This window comes from Plectropomus leopardus, chromosome 11, assembly GCF_008729295.1.
Source record: "Plectropomus leopardus isolate mb chromosome 11, YSFRI_Pleo_2.0, whole genome shotgun sequence".
NCBI classification, from domain to species: domain Eukaryota; kingdom Metazoa; phylum Chordata; class Actinopteri; order Perciformes; family Serranidae; genus Plectropomus; species Plectropomus leopardus.
Window position 1 is genome coordinate 30,051,755 of NC_056473.1, and position 16,459 is coordinate 30,068,213.

Genomic DNA, 16,459 nt, shown 5'->3' on the forward strand with positions numbered 1-16,459 from the left:
TGCCGAAAATGTGAGAAAAGGTGCCACACTGTGATTTAGCGTTAACTATCTTAGCTAGTTGCAATACAATTCCTGGGTAGTTAGCATCATTAATTTTGCGTACTGTGAAGTAAATATGTTTTTTTTCATTGGACCAAATTGTCTTCCCTAATAATATGTTGGACTCATATTAATGTGTATTTCCAGACACATTGTTCTTTTTACTAAACAGTTATACAAAGTTTTACTAAAACATTCAATAAAAACTTTAAGTTGCAGTAATTTTGGTAGCCCCCTTGCAGTGATTCTGAGGACCACCTAGGGGTCACAGACCCCCTGTTGAAGACCCAGAATTTAAACAATGGATGAGTATGTGTAATGTGAAAAATGTCACAAAAACAAAGAAAAATAAACGATCAACACTTCCACTTAATTCTACATTACATTAGCATCTTCTAGGTCATTTTTTGGGTTTCATGGCCTCCAAATTTCACCATTTTAGGTGAAATTTCACTGTTTTTCTGGTCTCACGGCTCACACCATCCTTGTTTTAGTGAAAAATCTATGACAAACAAACTATATGCTACCTCACCAGAACCAAACAACATGCTGATGAAGTTAGCGCTAGCTAGCAAACATGGTGGAGCATTTAGCAGCTAAAGAGCAAGATGTTTTCTTCAAGAACAAAACAAAACTGAAAGCAGAGTGAATATCAGACTTTATCAGGTGTCCAGACACAGGATTCCAAATAAAAGCCAATGTTGTGTCTGCTATATGTTTTAACAGGTAATCGTTTGTTAACGTATTAGCGGTTATGGCTTTACAACTTCATGTCAGTGTTTGTTTACAGCTGGTTGTACTGCCCCCATGTGGCCAGAAAAAACAATACAGGTTTGAGGAAGATGACTGTGAATACTTGTGTTCTTACAACACGTTCTCATCCTGAGTCGTCACATGTTGCTGCTTTGCAGTGGACTTCCACGTCTAATATTACACTCTAGATATCTTTTCGTCTGCTGTTGACGTAAGATGCCGCTACTGTGATGTCAAAACAAACACATAAAGGGGATTATGTTGCATGTGGTTATGTTTAGACAACACAGCATGGGGTTATTGATGCTGGAACGTCACAAGACGCACATGCTGGCACGTATGGTTAGGATTAGACACAAGAGGTAACATGGTAAGGCGTAGAAAAAACGATTCAGACGAAGTGCGAACACAAGACTCCCGCATGAAAGTCTGGGGTTTGTTGGATCCATCCACCGGCCATCCCGCCTGCCCCATAGGGACCTTCATACTTCTTATATTGTGTCGTTAGCAGCAGCATTTCAGCCTGATATTGTCCAGGAGCGTATCATGCAGACGTGACTGTCTGTCCAGCTGCGTTCTCAATTGACGCCCACTATCTGCATATCATGCTGCCATGGCAGGTGATGTCCAAAGGCATATGAAAACACTCAGCTTCTCTCAAGAGGCGTATCATGCAGACATGAAAGGTGGCTTTTGGCGTCGGGATGTTACGCCAAAAGCATTGCAAAAGCGGCAGTATGTAATGACTTCAGAATAAGAACGGGCTGGATGTGGGTTGATCTCTTTTGCGCCTTGATAACAAAAAGCTGCTCAGTTACATGTCACTCTTCTATAAAAAAAATTAGCATGTTTTCTAATCATTTTAAAAAACGACCTTATTTCTGTCTTGTTTACAGAATAGTATCTTTTGGTGAATATCCTAAGATTTATTTTGAAAAGCTTGACAAATGAAAGTCAGGTTTTAATGTTTTTTTCTATTATTGAATTACAGATGCAGCCACCTAAAATTTCCCCCTCCTGAAGGCTGCCTGTCATTTCCCAGCCACTGGTTTCCTGACGGTGCACAATCTCATTCCAGCCAAGGACCAGCCAAGGTCCAGGCAAGGACCCACACATATACCATCAGGAAGAAACAGGAAATTCAAGGTGGCTGTATTTGTATTTTTCTATGTAGAAATGTGCAGTTTTCAACCAATACCTGCAAAATTGAAACTTTAATTTCTCTTTACGGTGTTCAGATCTTACAGTTTCCTGATACTTTACTGTGACCGTCTGTCTGCTTTGTGCCTACATATACAGGTGTATATCTGTTACTATGTTGCCTTTGAATCTTCGTTAAACTCATTTCACTCTGTAGCCTCTACAGCACAGACAGTCTTTCAGGGTTAAGTATAGAGACAGGATTCAAAAGGCTAGATGGTCAGATTTCCTCCCTCACTCTGCTGTACGCAGCATGTCTTTTAAGTACTTTTCTGTTCTCCTTAAAGCCTTACTCTGCCTTCACATGCTCTTCTCACACTCCTCCTCCTCAGTGCTCCAGACAGGAAAGTGCTGATGCTCGGGCACTTCAGTATCCATCAAAGACCCACAAGCAGTTGGAAATTCCTGCATCCCATTTCAGTTCCCACTTATCGGACACGACTGAATGGATGTGGAATGCCAAAGCCTCTGAATCGCTTTGTCCTCAGTATTGTGCAGACGTAGCCACTGTAACAGCGACATTTTCCTGTGACCCTTTGGTACAATTAGTTTCTGCTCAGGAGAGATGACTGCAAAAGTTATGTAGTACAATATTGCAGTTTTAAAAAAGCAGTAAAAGTAACTTCTGACTTGTGCATTGGCTGCTTCCGTAAAGTTAACCCTACGATGGATGTCAGTAGCTCTCGGAGTGGACTGCACTGAGCTGGACTTAAACTGTGAAAAGTGCATGAGAGGATGGCAACATTAAAACACTGTGCTGCTGCTATGATCTTTCTGTCCTCTTGATATTTGTATGAATTTGTATTTCTTGATTTTATTCTGGAGAATAAAAGACAGACTGAAGTGAAACCAAACTGTGTTTTTCTCATAAGTTCTGCTTTAAGTAACTTTAAGCACCACCGCCTCGTGTCATAAAGATCTTGGTCTGTCAATCATGTGGCTTTGTTTTGGAAGGGAGTGAAAGAAAGACATATCAAATTTTTAATATTATTTCTCGTTTTTTAAAAATGGTTTTGGCTATGGCTATGGTTTTTTTAAACCATAGCTAGGGATATTTTATTTACCGGATGGCCTTTAACCATTTTCTAATTCACAATATAATTAAAGTGATTCACACTTGAATTTGTGTTTTTGTACTTTCAGTATACATAAGGTGCCAGAGAGCATAAAACAGCATCAAAACAGCATTTGTAATTGTTTTATCTTTGTAAAGTGTCCTTGAGTGCTGAGAAAGGCGCTTATAAATAAATTAGTGCTTCGACGGGCTTTGTGGTGCTTCTGTGTCTAGTGTGAACCTGGCGTAACATATTACTCATTGCGAAACTTTGTCCAGGAAAATACGGACATAGCCTTTTCATGTCTGCGTGCCGTAAAGCGTTTCGTCTCATTTTTCTGGGACTCAGACCTGGGGACCGACATTAAAAAAAACTGTTGAAACAGTCTTCTTGCTGATGGTCTCGTTTGCCTAAATTGGGACTATATAAACTTTTTTAAACTTTGCTTTAACCCTTTGAAACCTGAACAAATTGACTTTGTTTCTTTCAAAAACCTGCTAAGAAGACAATGAGCAATGACAAAAGAAATGATCCAAAAATTGGCAATAAATTAGTAAAAAGGTACAATAAAATTATCTGAAAATTAGTTTTCAAAAATAAAGAAAGAAAGTAAAGCATAAATTGATTTATTTCTTGTAATTTGTGAAACAACTCTTACCAAGCTACTTATTGCTTTTATTTCTATGTTATTGGGTTGGTTTTTTTTTTAAGTCACACGTAAATACCCAGTTTTTAATACAATAATTTGGCAATGTTTCATCCAGGTTTAATATTTCTGTTTGTTGTTGATGTTCTGAATAATCATGTGAATGCTTATTGGCAGTTATGAAAGATTAAAGCAAGACTGCTGAGGTAAACATGACACACAGATGTTGAATGTTCGGACCAAACAAACTAATCCGCTCAAGTATCCAGAGCATCCAGTGCAGTCTGGGCTGGAAGCAGATGACTGATCTGAGGTCAGTTTTACAGCCTCGTGATAAAGTTAAGGTATGAGAGCAGGAAAGACAAGCCCTAAAAAAGGCAATAAAACAACTTCAGCATGGACTGACAAGGCCTGAGACAGGTTTTTGGACTTTTACTTGGACAAGGCTAATATTTCCCAAAGGCTTGGTGTCTTTGTGATCTATGCTTTAAACTCAAGATTGTCGAACCCCTCGGTGAAGATTTCAGAGGGGATGCAGGGGACACGTCCACCTAGAACATGTGCATTTATATAGTTTACTTTATTAGTCCCCGAGGGCAAATTAAGTAGTCATAGCAGTCCAATACATTAAGATACAATAAAACATTAAAATTCAACAACACACATTAAAACACAACAACAGATTAATAACAATAACAACAGATTAATAACAGTAACAACAGAATAGTCACATATTTATCTGCCCCAATAAAAACATAAAAGAGGACTTTTATCTTGAAAAAAATAAAGATATTGACTCCATACATTTATGCAGAAAAGGCACAAATGGGAGTTATATACTCAAAACAAAAATTGCCATGCATTTCGCAATTTATAATGCTTTTTTGCAAGTCAAAATTGCAAAAATAGTTGCAATTTTTACAGTACAATTGATTAAAACTGAAGGCAGTGTATTCCATTGGGAATAAAACTAAACTTTGTGATTTTTACTACATTATCGTAACCACAAACTGCATATTTAATCAAACTCATTATGATTCTTTTGGTATTTGCAAAAGATGTAGCTGCAAAAACCCTGTAATGATGATTTGTCTTGTCTAGCTGGCTACACGTTTCAGCCATTCTCCAGCTGTGTTTTGTGGTAAAAAAACTGTTTGTCAATCGCTGACTTTTGTTTGTGTTTTACAGCTTTAGACGAGGTGCAAGTAAGTTAACCCTTGCTTTTGTACAGAACAACAGTGAATAGCCTTTCACGGCCGAAAGCAGTAATTTTTGGTGGTAAATGTCATTTATGTTGGATCTCCCCAACTAGAGGCTAGTTTGGTGACATAAATCTGGGTTAAACTCACAGGAAACCGCAATGATTGGCCAAATTTGTGGTAAATACAAAATTACAAGGCATTTATTGGAATTACTTAAATTTGCTTAAGGAGTCTGAACCAGCCCCCCAAGAAGTGTCCTGAGCTTTGAAACCAGTTTCCAAAGTGCCCAAACAGTAGAATTACAGTCTGTCACACGATGCCATTTGTCCCAAAAAACTTTTTCCCATTGACTTACATAAGGAAAGAGACGTCTGCTAATCAGTGGATACATCTTTTGAGCGTCGTAACCCCTGTGACATTATTATTTTCACCATAAGAATTTAATAAATAAAAAAGTAAATAAAATAAAAGCAATAAATGAATAAAATACTGGAAAAAGTAGAAAAGAGGTAAATTAAAGGATTACAACACAAAGTAGAATAATAATAAGTATGTTAAAAATAGTAAAATGATATACCAATTAATAAAAACAGTACAACAGACTAAAATATATAAATAAATAGTCAATAAATAGATGGGTTAAATTACAAAACAGACTAAAAATATAGGTAGTTTTTTATCTTTAAAATATGAGCATGAGTGTAGATGATTTATGGGTGTAACACAGAAAAGTTAAAGGTGATGTCACCAAACATCGATTAGATCCCCGTCTGACACCAGCAGAGCCCGATGACGACGTCAATCTGCATAACAGTGACAAACTCTGTTACTCTGAAAGAGCGTTTTAGGAAATTGCAGCGTGGTGGAGGCCGCTTCAGGTTGCTGCAACATTTCACGGAGAGGCCGCAGCTACTTGTCTCTTCTCAGAGAGCCAGCTGACAGGGTTTTCTCCAAAAAGCCCGAAAGATGCATCTGTGAGAGCTGAACATGAAACTGTCGGGGAATGTTGTTAGTGTTAGTGTTGTTAGTGTATGATGGTGCATCGTTTGTTAAATTGACTACAGTCCACTTTGGAGTGTTTATTGGAATGATTATTGGATTCTTTAACCCTTTAAAATCTGAGTAAACTGGCCTGATTTCTTTCAAGAACGCAAGAGCAAAGCATTTTGGGGTCATTTCTTTCGAAGATGGAAAGTGCCATTTTTCCCCGTGTTTTTGAAAGCAATGAAATGACACCAACATGCACAAATTTCACAGGTTTAATGCTTGAATACAAGAAAACTGGTTTCAATCCAGGTTTCAAAGGAATAACTTTAAATATTTTATGTTGTCTTTGTTAACAAAAAATCAAGTATGAAAATCAACATCTGGATTCCTCAGATTTTATTGAGGAATCCAGATGTGAAAGAATGTTGAACCTCAGTGAAATTCATCCTCAGCTGAACTTTAACTTTAACTGTCTTCATTTTTCTCATCCAATCCAAAGATTTGTTGCATCTGTAGACACAGGCGTACTGTTTTATAGCATCTTTGATGGGAGGAATGAAGTCTATAAATCTGCCTCAATAACAATGACTTAACGAAAGAGGAATGCCTCCTCCTTACGCTTTGAAACCTGGAGTGGCCTCACCTTTGCTGTGTGGCTTTCAGACTCCTTTCAGAAGTGTTTATAACTTTGAGCCCTGAACAAATTGGTGCAATTTCTTTCAGAAACATGAGAAAAAAGTAAATGAGCAACTTGTTAAGAAATGTTCCACAAAAAGTAGATATAGAAAGTTATTTTTGAAAAAGCTAGGGAAAATATCTAGGAAAAAAGAAAAAAAAAGCTAGGGAAAACGTTATTTACAAAAATTATTGCATTTTTAAAATTAAATCACATAATTTTTAATTTTTAAAGTAGTTTTTCATTTTCAGTTTTTTTTTCTTTTTTTTTACTTTTAGTTAATTTTTTTGCTAACTTTTGGGTCATTTCTTCTTTTGTGGCTCATTGCAGTATTCCAATGTTTTTTTAAAGAAATCAAGCCAATGTGCTCAAAGAGTTAATCAGAAAGCCCAAATCACAGATGTTTCCATGACATCCTTGGCTGTAGGCATCTGTTACAAATAATCACTTTTCACTCGTACTTAAAAAAAATAAAAATATCCTAAAAATATATCTTTCTCCTGCCAATTGCTCATACGTTTGCCACATTCAGGCGTTCAAACATGTTGAATAGCAATATACAGCAACAATATACTGGTTGTGTGTGTTGGCTTGTCTGATGGAAACCATTAAAACATCCTCTATTGGAGACCAGAGTTTAAATCTCAACTTTAGTTTTGGTGGGGCTATAATTAAGTTGAAGGTGTGTTGGTTTCTGGGAGTTGAAAGTGAAGTATGCGTGAGCCAACAAACTGCAGCGAACAAACAAATGAAGTCCTGACAGCTCACTGATGTTACTACATTCCTGACTGAGCCATAACATACACGCTGTCCTTGTGTAACCGATCACCTCACACACATTAAAGAGAGCCGTAACGAGCATCGAACCAATCAGACATGTTTGACAAGTGCTGAACTGCATTAAACATTCACACGCAATATAGCAGAGATACTCAGCTTGCTTTGCTAGGGGGCCGCTTTTGCAAAATAACAGGGGGCCAGGGGCCAGTCGCAGCAGCTTCATACATGTTTTCAGGATTTGAATTTGAATTTTGAATTTTAGGATGTTTCAGGATTTTAGGATGTTTCTGGGATTTTAGGACATTTATTGGATTTAACAGCATTTCTTGGGTTTGAGGACACTTTAGGGATTTGAGGACAATTCCTTGATTTTTGAATAGCATTGAGGACATTTCTCTGTATTTACGATGTTTCTCAGATTTTAGGACATTTCTAGGATTTTAGGATGTTTCTGGGATTTTAGGACATTTATTGGATTTAAGGGCATTTCTCAGGTTTTAAGGACACTTTTAGGATTTGAGGAAATTTCTCAGATTTTGGAATGTTTTTAGCATTGAGGTCATTTCTCTGAATTTATGACGTTTGAAAGATTTTAGGATGTTTCTAGGATTTTAGGACATTTTTAAGATTTTGGACATTTCTAGGCTTTTAGGCCTTTTTTATTTTAGGATGGATTAGGATTTTAGGATTTTTCTCAGATTTAAGGACATTTATTGGATTTAAGGGCATTTCTTAAATTTGAGGACATTTAGGATTTGAGGACATTTCTAGGATTTTGGAATGTTTCTAGCACTGATGACATTTCTCTGTATTTATAACGTTTCTAAGATTTTAGGATGTTTCTTGGATTTTAGGGAAGTTTCTGGGATTTTAGGACACTTCTAAGATTTTGGGACGTTTCTAAGATTTGAGGACATTTCTAGGTTCTTAGGATGTTCGTAGGATTTGGGGACAATTGATGCTTAGCTAATACCCTGTTGGGGAGAGCGGAGGATCCTACACTGGCACTTTTTTTTGGATAACCCTTAACGGTTCGAGTAACCACCTTAATTTCAAAGAGTTTTGGAAAAAAATTATTTTAAAAGAAACAAATATATTCAGCAATCAGAGGGGGAAAAGACTTATTAAGAGAGCAGTGAAGACAAAAAGGTTAAAAAAAAAATACCTAGCATTGATGTCTAAAGTCTGTTGGTGTCCTTTTTGAGGAAGTTTCAATTGCATGTGGGCATCATGTGATCCCTATAAACATAGAAAAACCTGCTTGCGGGGTCACTTAAACTATAAAGAATGCTCTCTTCTGAGGGTGACTGCATAAATAATCCTCTGCTGTATGAACCAACACTCTGTCTAGTTTTGAATTAGATGAAGAAATCCAAGTTCAGAAATATATTAACCTTTGAACCCTGAGGAAATTGGTACAATTTCTTAGAAAAACATGGGGAAAAAAGGCAATGAGCAACTTGGTAAGCAATGTTCCTCAAAAAAAAAATCCTAATTAAATATTTACAACCATGCTCCAAAATTTATTATAATTTTTAAAGCAATTCATTTTCATCATTTTTAAAAAAAAAAAAACAAAAAAAATTTTTCTTTCTTTTTTATTTATTTTCTTTATTTTTCCTTCTTTTTTTTATTTATTTATTTCCTTCTTTTTTTTATTTATTTTTATTTTATTATTATTATTTATTTATTTTTTATTTATTTTATTTATTTATTTATTTTTACAGATTTTCAGGATTTTTTCTTGTACTTTTTTTTTCACAAGGTTCATGCAATTTTTTGAGCCATTACCTTTTTTGGTTGCTATAACAACAATGTGGGCTTCTGAATCAATGGAACAATATCCTGTTAAATAAACCATACTAAATCCATATTAAATAAATAATATGGATATTTGGCCTCCATGGTACCCACACATTGACAAATGGATTTCCATCTCACTCAGAAGCCTTTTCAATGATCTGACAAAACAACCAAATTTCATTCACAAGCTCGCCCTCGAACAAGCTGTGGCCTTTAAACCAGACGAGATAAACCCCTCCACTAATAAACCACTCTGTAAATGTCAAACGCCTTTGTGTGAAATGAGTAAACAATGAGTCACCCCTCAGAGCGCAGCAGGGGACACATATCTGACTTTACACAAAGTGGAGTATTAGGTCCACAAACATTTCTCAAAAACTGAAATGACAACTGTAATATAACATTAACAGGAAAGTGTCTTCAGCAGCTCGTTAAAGGTGATGTTGGCATGGCAACAAGTAGTAGTTTTTTACACCTATACTCAATGGGTTGTCTGAGCCTATTTTAGCTCATTGTTTGGATACAGAGAGACATTTACTGAGTCTGAGTTGGAACATTTAAAGGATTTGAGGGCATGTTTCAGATTTTAGGACATTTATAAGATTTGAGGTCATTTTTCAGATTTTGGGACATTTATAGGATTTTAGGATGTTTTTAGGATTTTAGGACATTTATAGGATTTGAGGACATTTCTCAGATTTTAGGACATTTTTAGGGTTTTAAAACATTTTTAGGATTGAGGACATTTTTTTGGTATTTAGGACGTTTCTGGGATTTCAGGATGGATGTATGTTCATGGTTGCTACAGTGCACACAAATGTAACATACTGCCATGTTACAGTGTGTGTTATATACACTACAGGCTTGCTAACAAGCCCCCCCACCCATTAAAAAATACCTGGTTTGGTCAACACAAAAATAGCTGGAAATGTCCTGACGTCTCATTAAAAGAACACCTGGTTTTGTTGCCACAGACATGGCTGAGAATGTCCTAACGTCTCATTGATAGAGACCCAGTTTGGTTGCCAAAAACATGGCTGGAAATATCAGACGTCTCGTTAAAAAATACCTGCTTTTGTGGCCACTAATACGTCCGTAAATGTCACTGGTCTAAACAGTGTTCTGCAGTTTGGCAGCCGTCTCACTGAGGTCTGCAAGGAAATAACTGTACCGTTACTAAAACTGCACTGCACTGTACTGTATTTCATTTTTCAGTGGATAATCTGTTATGTTTTTTTTCTTCATTTAGGACATATTTCTAACAGCTTCACAAAATGGAAAATATCACATTGTCACTTCTGTTTCATCCTATTTTCTGTTAACCATTTTCTCTTTTTTTCACATTTTGCAGCTGCAGATAAAGGCTGTCTGAGAGGAAACCTGACCGCAGTACAACAAACAGTTTATATCCACACTACAGGGAACACAGACAGGTGTGAGCTCTGATTTTCACTTCCCTACACAAACGCAAACACACACACACACACACACACACAAACACACACACACACATATTTGCATGCTCCTTGGGACATACTGAACTCTCATGTGCATGGAGGTTCACACAAACACACATTGGGTGGTGCCTCGGGATCAATCAGTCTGTTTACTTTTTCTTGTCTGTCTCGATTGTTTGTGAAGTTTAAAGGAGCACAGAGGAAGACAATGTGAAACACACGCACACACACACACACACACACACACACACACACACACACACACACACACACACACACACACACGCACGCACACACATACACACCCAGGCCCTCTGCGCATGTTTGTAATAGTCTTGCTGCCAATTGTATTTTTACAAAACTTTGGTAAATTATGAGGAGAACATATTTCATGTGATTCTCACAAAAATGTTATAGCATTTTCATACTTAGAGGAATTTTAATCAAAATATTTAAAACAATTAGAAATATAAGAAATGATCACTCTGTGTGTAAAGTCATAATTCTTGGTATATGAGCTCAGAATTGCAATGCATTTATGATTTGAAAATACAATAGATTCCTTTGCCACCAGGATTTCCAGGCGTGTCCAATCTCTATTTTCTTTACACACTCTGCCTCTTTAAGCCCTGTTGTTTACAGGGAACCAAATACTTAAAGTAAAAAGACTATCATTGACCATAGCACCTTGTCAACGTAATTTGTTGAAGCAAAAATATTTGCTCTCACCAGGAGTGACCTTGTAAATACTTAAATTAAACCTGCACTGGAATTTTTATTCTATTTTTATGTAGTTTATGTATTGCATGCAGTTGCACTGTATTTTATTGTTTGAACATGGCACCTTTTCAATGCATGTTGTGGAAGCTGCACAGGAACATTCATTACACATTGTATTGTTGTATTGCCCCCCCTTTTTGGTGTTTTTGTTCGGGAAATAATTAAAGAGACAGAAGATGAGGCTCAAAGGAGAACAAAGAAAAGGGAAGTGAGTAGGAAAGCCTCTGTCTGTTATTGCGTCATAAACTAGTTTCGAGAAGATATTACGGTGTGTGCTGCCAGCTAATTGTGGACTGATTAAACTACAGACAAAGAGGACGAATAAAAAGAAAAGGATAGAGGATCATTGAACACACTAGTCTTTTGTTCCAGCAAAAATGCATCCAAATATTTTGTATTATAATTAAATGACCTGATACTTTTTATCATGCTGTTCTGAAGCTAAAGGTGTGGGCTAAATATACTGTTGGTCTTAAAAAAATCAAGAATCTAATCTCATGATAAAAATTTAAAAAATCAGTGGCAGATTGAAATGGACCAAGACTGAGAATGCATTTACTTTAGCCCCTAACGGGCGAGATGCAATGATGCACCAGCGCAAAATACTGTCTATCTTTGCCCAAGAAGCACTAAAACCTAAATCTTTTCAAATTAGTCTGCACCGAGTTTGAAATTAAGAGTCCATAAGTAAGCGATATATAAAAAGAAGTAACCACTGTGAAGTTTTCACAGGCCTCCATGCTGCTTTCTACTGTGTACTACTGTTTTCTTGACTGTTGTTTTTACATCAAGAAGCTAAATACTAGGCTACACCTGTGTTTAACCCTTTGAAACCCAGGCAATTTAGTTTGATTTCTTTTTATATACATTGGGAAAGGCAAAAAGCAACTTAATAAAACATGATCAAAAAATTAGTAAGAAATCAGTAAAAAATGTTACAAGAAAATTGGCAGAAAATAAGAAAAAAAGACAATTAAAAAAACAAACAAACAAGAAAATGACCCCTCAAAATGCTGAAATTTATTTTAAAAGATATCTGTATTTTTAAAGATACTTTCAATGGACACGCTTCCCTTTTTTAAAAATGTATTTTACCCCACAGCCGAGCGTTAAGATTGGTTTCTTTTATTTCAAACAACAGGCGCATGAAATCAATTTTCCATATCGGTCAACAACTGTGTGTGTATTCCTGCCTCCTCATTCGTGTGTCTATTTCAAAAACCCTAATAACCACACCCTCAGTTATTGAATCTCATTTCAGGTGTCAGCGTCTCCGTTTATCTCATCCCTCTTTTCTTTATTCTCTCTCCCCAGCGTCAATCACGACCAGACGTTCAGGCTAACAGGCAGACGGCCCGGTGCTGAGGGCAGTATTGACGCAAGGATGCTGAGTCACAAAAGCATTTGTGTGTGTGCTTGTGAGAGTGTGTGTGTGTGTGTGTGTGTGTGTGTGTATCCATGCAGAGGTGCACAGGTGCGAGGCAGCCATCTGTTCTTCTGTCTTCAGCAGAGTAAACAACATTTGCTCAGAGATGTTCCCTTTGACTCACTGGGCTTGAAAAGTACCTGCGTTGTCAAGTCAAGTTAAATTGTCTCGAATGAACTTAAATCAAATCTAGTCGGGTCAAACTTGATCATGCCACGCAAGATCGAGTAATTTAAAATCACATCTAGTCAGTCCATGTCATGTCAATTCAGAGACACGACATGACATGTTCATTAAAATCAAACAAACACAGTTAATTCCTGCTTTCTGAGATGAGAAAATGACAAAGGCAACTCGTTAATAGGAGGAACTGAAGCAGACATTGTTCACATTATTTATTAAAGGAGCAGTGTGTAAGATTTGAGGCGATTTAATGCCATCTTAGTGGGGAGGATTGCAGATTGCAGCAAGCTGATACTTCTCCCTCTTAGGATTCTGTCAGTGTTTATTGTTCAGAGGTTTTTTTATTTATTTATCGGGAACAAAATTATCTGCAGAGGTCTTTTTACGCTGCAAATCAAATGGACTAAGTGATTTCAACCAGTAAAAACACTGAATACAGCAGTTTTATGTTACAAGTAAGTGTTTCTCTGACACTTTTCTGCACGCTGCAGAGTCAGCTTGCCCGGGACCTGCTAATGTGTGCTCACTTTACTTTCTCTGATGATATTTTAAGATCCAGACATTCAGGAGGTTTTGACAGGGAGCTGAAATATCCTCAGAGGTCTCTTCTTCTTTAAAACAAGCAGTTTCTGTCTTCTGCGCTGCTTTGTATGTCAGAGCTGGGCTGTTAGCGTAAACACTGAATAATGGTGTTTTACATCAGAAAACTGTTCTTCTGATGCTCACATATTGGAGTAACCATCATGAAAGGCCAGCCGTTTCTCATACCGAAGTTGTCTGCTTTTGCATTGCTTTCGGCGTAAGGTCCTGATGCAAAGAGCCACCTTTCGCGTCCGCATGATACGCCACTGGACGTCATCAGCTGAGAATGCAGCAACATGATATGCAGATGATCAGCGCTCTCTGTGTAGATATAAACGGCTCATTCTAAGGTAACGAGAACAACATAATTTATATTTTCAGGTGATTACATACTGATATATTACTATACTGCTGATTTAAATCAACTCTTCCTTCAACTCCAAAGATATTGCAGGTTCAATGACCAATGAAATTTCGTTTTTTAAGCTTTGTTTAAAAAAAAAAGACGAATAAATCCACCTTCTACCTTCTTCTTCTAAAGAAAACATACTTTAAATATTATGTTCTGCTTCTGCCAATATATCCCCTTAATCCTACACACCGGACCTTTAAAGACTGCATGTTACTTGAAATTAGCATAAACTCTGAAACCTCTAATCTTTGGTAGTTCACTGACACTACAACACTGGCTCTCATTTAAAGAGGCTGTCTCTTTATCTAAATGTCCCTCACACGTGGACAATCAGTGAAATATATTCCACTGAACCCGTGTTGATGGTGTGGGCAGACAATTTTCTCTGCCTGCACTGAAATTATAACCTGCCTCCTGCAGTAGGTGTAAGCTATAGTTAAAGTAACACCTGCATCTGATGCAAACATCCACCACCAGATGAGACGACCAATGATTTTGGTATTTTCATTCATTAAAGCTTAATGTTTCATGCATCCTCACATGACTTCAATGAAACGTTTCAGTGGGTTTGGCTGCAAGGAAGTGGGGTTTATTACTTACTAGGAAAATAGATACAATGTGAATTTGTAGTTCATAATTTCAATTAGTCGTCTGACGTTATGTTTAGTGGCATGAGTGGATAACTTGTGATAAAATGCGTGACTGCCGTGCAGCACCCTAAGGTGGAGAAGATGAATTTGTGGTTCCTATTGCTTTCTGCTAACCTTTTCATCTGAGCACATTACTCTCTCTGTCTTTACAACTTGAACAGGAATTATCACATCAAATACAACTGTAAATTCATTTGAATTCATGTCCTTTGCCCACGTGTTGCAGCATAAAACCCCGGGGCGCCTCAGAAAAGCACCAAAGGTTAGCGGTCAGGAGTGAGTGGTGGGTTGAGCAGTCATGTGCTGCTTGTGTGTGTGTGTGTGTGTGTGTGTGTGTGTGTGTGTGTGTGTGTGTGTGTGTGTGTGTGCATGTGTGTGAGCTATTGTGAGTGTTTGTAAATGGTGGGAAGGAAAATGAATATCACAATATGCTGACAGATGGTTGGAAAGAGCCACAGCAGAAGACAGCACTGATGAATTCATAGGTCCGCTCTGAACATTGTCTCCTGCGTTTTTAATCACTGTGAACAGATACGAAATAATCAAAGGTGATAGAAATGAAGGTGATAACACCTCCATTTAACCAGAGAGGGACGATCTATTCAAAGGAGCGGAAATCATAGAAGAGACATCCTCACTGATATTGTGAAAGCAATATATATAGCAATCTCTGCAATCATTGTGACTGTGACATTTAATTTTGCAGTTGGCAGTATTTATTTGTAAAAAAAAATAAAAAAAAAAAAAGATAAAAGATAGCAGACAGCATTACTCAGCATAAGGGATTAGTTGGACATTTTATCTCTTTGAGTGTCAGCCAATAAAATATATGTCTTAACTTCTTAAAATCAAAGAGATAATGAGATATACTGTGGCCAAAGTTGTCTGTTAGGGCAGTGATACTCAACTCACGAGCTGCAGGTCCTCAAATTCTAGAAACATCCTAAAATAAAAAAGGCCTAAAATCCTGAAAAATGTCCTTAAATCCTAGAAATGTCTTAAAATCCATAAAAATGTATGTGGATGCTGCGACTGGCCCCTGACCTCCTGTCATTTTACAAAAGTGGCTCCCAAGAAAAGCAAGTTGAGTATCTCTGTTAAGGTTTTTAAAGACTGTCTCCACAGAAACACACAGCTGCCCTCTTTCGATTATAATCAGTACTGTCATCCAAGTGTCCTTATCTCTGCGGTATTTGCTGCATCTGCACAATGTTCAAATCATCTTTGAGGAAACTGCTGCTGTGTGCATGTATGGCCTGTTATATGAGGGCTTTAGTGACAAAGAAAAATGCCATATCAGAGTGTCAAGACACTTTCCTGCTCATTAGCACCTGTCGTTTCTCTCTGTGACATTCCACACACACTGAAGATAAATGGACACGTGTTTTCAAACACGCAAACACTTACTGCATATGGGAACACAGAGTGTATCCACGCGTGATCACTGCATTCACTTTTTGTAATGTCTGCTGTGGTATACAGCATCTGTAGTATTGTTTTCTTGTTTGATTAATTTTTGTGTGTGTGTTTATGTGAAATGGTGTTTGTCTTTGGAATAAAGAAAAATAATCTGATAAATCAAATCAACTCAAATATGTAAAATTAGGCTACTGGTGTATAAATTATGTAATACGGGAAACACACATTGCATCAAGGGAATTTTATTGTAGTTTTTTATTTATTTACACACACTCATAAAACTGAACTAAATCCAAAACAATAAATAAATAAATGAATAAGAACTGTATCAGGAGAGGTCAAGAAGCCATAAGCTTATATAAATGTACCCCCCTCAACTTGAAAACAACAAATAAAAAATAAAAAAGAG